Source organism: Carya illinoinensis, chromosome 1, assembly GCF_018687715.1.
Source record: "Carya illinoinensis cultivar Pawnee chromosome 1, C.illinoinensisPawnee_v1, whole genome shotgun sequence".
NCBI classification, from domain to species: domain Eukaryota; kingdom Viridiplantae; phylum Streptophyta; class Magnoliopsida; order Fagales; family Juglandaceae; genus Carya; species Carya illinoinensis.
In genome coordinates, this window is record NC_056752.1 from 6,714,897 (window position 1) to 6,718,326 (window position 3,430).

At 34.1% G+C, this 3,430-nt stretch overlaps 1 long non-coding RNA gene across 1 annotated transcript; it reads left to right on the forward strand.

Annotated features, from left to right (window-relative positions):
- Positions 1-1,570: 1,570 nt before the first annotated feature.
- On the forward strand, positions 1,571-3,214 carry LOC122301625. The gene is made up of 3 exons (XR_006240213.1): positions 1,571-1,785; positions 2,249-2,263; positions 2,965-3,214. It is a non-coding gene; the product is annotated as an uncharacterized LOC122301625 (long non-coding RNA).
- Positions 3,215-3,430: the final 216 nt, after the last annotated feature.

Here is a 3,430-nt window from a genome sequence, read left to right on the forward strand (position 1 = left end):
GATGAAATGAACTCTAGAAGATCAAAGGTCAAGCCAAAAGTAGCGAAGCATCTGCGGATCTATGATTTCTAAGAAATGGTTGTGGGTCTCAAAATATCTAATTTTGAACGGGGACAAACGAAGACTTAGAATGGCTAGGAAATGGCTTAGGGGTGTTGGTAAAGTTATGAAAGCCAAAAAGCATAAATCAGAGATGTAGCTCAAGGGGCTTCAAGGGTGGTGGATCAGGACTGAGGATGGGTGGGTTAGGTTGCTGGAAGGTCGGTGGTGAAGTGGTGAAGAGATAGTGACTAGTAGTGGCACGATGGCGACGGAATGAAGGAAAAGTTGTGAGGCTTGGTGGACTTCGTGGGAGCAAACGGCTGGGAGTTAAGGGCTGAGCTTGGTGGAGGAGGGTGGCCGGCAAGACAGGAAGCTGCTATGGTGGTGGTAGCACCAAAGAGGGGCACACGACAGAGTAGAAAAATGCACAACCCAATCAGGCTACACACAGCCAGCGAGGAGAGAGAGCGTGAGGAAGGAAGGCTGGGGTGGGGGAGGTCGCCGGAGGGTGGTGGAGCTAGTGGGCTAGGCGGTGAGGTCCAGTGGCGCACGGTAGCGTTGAGGTGGAGAGAAGAAAACACATGGTAAGGGGGAAAAAGAAGTGTCGCATGCGGGCTAGGGGAAAAAGGGAGAAGAAGAAAAAGAAAAAGAGGAAAGGGAAGAAAAAGAAAAGGAAAAAGGGAAAAAAAAAAAGGGGAAGAAATTAGATCCAGTCTTTACTTCTCGAGGTCTAAAAATCGATCCATTGAAAATGATTTCAAAACATCAATTTAAATAAAACTAATTTAAACACAATGATGAAGTAAAATAAAATAATAAAATCCAACAATAACATAATTTAAAACAAAGAGCATTTTAAATAATAAATAATATTTTAATAACAATAAAACACATCGAATTAAATTTCACAATTAAAAGTTATAAAATAATACCACTTAAATCATCTAAAATTTAAAACAAGAAAACTCATAATCCTAAGAAATGCAATAATTAGTTAGTCAAAATATACGTAAATATGAGATATCACATTATCTCTTTCTCTCTTCCTTTACAAGGAGCTTGATTGGTTGAGAAAAGAGCAAGAGCTAGGATGAGATGCACAAGAAGATCCAAACCAATGAGTCTCTCTATTTAACGCGTTTATCCCAAAATTGAAAAATGAAAAAGTGCGCTTTGATGGTCTTTTTTTTCGTTCTTCCAAAAATAAGATTTAAGTATCCTGGATTAGTGGGTTTGTGTCGAATTAGTAACTCTTGAATATTAGTTGGACCCGCATCAAGTCATTGCATGTTTCTCTTCTTCAACTGGATGATCTTTGTGCTCTTTTGTTGAGTAATTGCGAGGATCTCGAAGAATTGCCCCCACTGGAAAGGCTCAGTAGACTTCAAGTGCTTGATCTCTCTAGGACTGATATTAGAGAATTGCCAAGAGGGTTAGAGCAACTCAGTAAATTGAGGCTCCTAAACTTAAGCGATACTTACAAACTGAAAGCGATTCAAGCTCGAGTCATATCCAAGTTGTCCAGTTTAGAAGTTCTGGACCTATCAAAAAGCTACATTTAGAAAGTGAAGGGAGCGGTACAAGAGGAGGAAGCATGTTTTGAAGAGCTTCAATTCCTGGAGCGATTACAAGTCTTATCCATCAGATAGATACCGTGTTACCCTCTCCAAGATACAATTATTTCCTGGATAAATAGATTAAAAGTATTCAAAATTGACATCGGATGGGACTATTCTCCTTCAGGTATTTTCTAAGATATTTTAATTTTAAATACCATTCAAATAAAATTAATTTTAAATTTTTTTCGTTTAATTATTATGTAATTATTATAAGTTTTTAAATAAAACACAAAAAATCTTAATTTTTTTTAATAAAAATACTATTAATAAATTATATTCGAATATTTTTTTTTTAAATTTTATAATATTTTTATTTAATATTTACTTATTTTTCTTGAAATTTAATAAAATATATTAATTCAAACCATTTTATTATTATTGAGTACTGCTACAGCCACAAAGAGATTACATAAAAGTAATATCACAAATTGACCTGGTTTCATATAATCTATTAGATTTGTTTTATAATAAAAATAATTTTATAATCTGACGAGTCTCATCATGTTACATCAATTTATAAGATTATTTTTATGTAATTAATTTGTGACTAAAATATTTTTCATTATTATTACAACAATTTTATGCAGAAAGTTACGCAGAAAGTTATTAGGGGTGTAACCAGTCCGGTTTGGTCCAATTTTAGACAAAATTTAGGACCGAATCGGTATGTACCGGTTTTGTATTTTTCAAAACTGATTATGCACCGGTTACACTCCTAAACCGGTATTCCGGTTTTACCATTTTTGGTCCGGTTCAGTCCGGTTTTACCGGTTTTAATATAGTATATAATACTATAGTGATAATATATTGTAGCATATTATAATATATATTATAATTGTATTATAGGCTATAATGATATATTATAAAATATAATATAATGATATATTATAGTATATTATAATATATAGTGATATAGTATTAGTATAACTATTAATATGCACTATATAATATTGATATAACTATTAATACAATAAACAAAATGATATAAGATTTTAAAATTTAATATTATATTAGTTAGTAATTTATCATATAATACAAAACTAATTTATATATAGTTATATATTATATATAAATATTATATACAATATAAAAAATTAAAAAATATATATAAATCGGTCCGATTCAGTCTGGTCCGGTTTTAGAAAAAGAAAAATCAAAACCGAACCGATTTTGATCAGTTTTAAGAAAAATAAAATCGATACCAGACCGAACTAAACTCGGGACCGGACCGATCCCACCGGTTTGATCCGGTCTGATCCGGTTTACCGGTTTATCGGTTTTTTTTTTTTTACACTCCTAAAAGTTATCGGGAAACAATATATGATAGGCTGTACTTTCGACATGTGCCATCTCTATTTCCAATCTGGGGTGCCCAAAGATGCGTGATTATGGATGGGATTGATCTCTCGGGAGGACAAATCGGGTGGTGGTTGAGTAATGCAAGTTATCTAGACTTAAGAAGTTGTCGAGGACTGAATGAGATGCTACAAGACTTGGTCATTAACAGTGTTGGCAGAAGCTTTACATATTTAAAAAAGCTTGAGATTCGTGAGTCTGACGGAAATATTGGGATTGGAGGACGTTCAACACAGTATGACCTACTACCCAATTTGGAAGAACTTTGTCTGGGAGAAATGACAAGCGTTGAAAGCATTTCGGAACTAATCAACCATCTCGGGCTGAGATTTTGGAAACTAAAAACAATAGTTGTGATCAACTGTCGGAAGATGAAATATCTTTTCTCCCTTGGGAACTCCATTTGCACGATG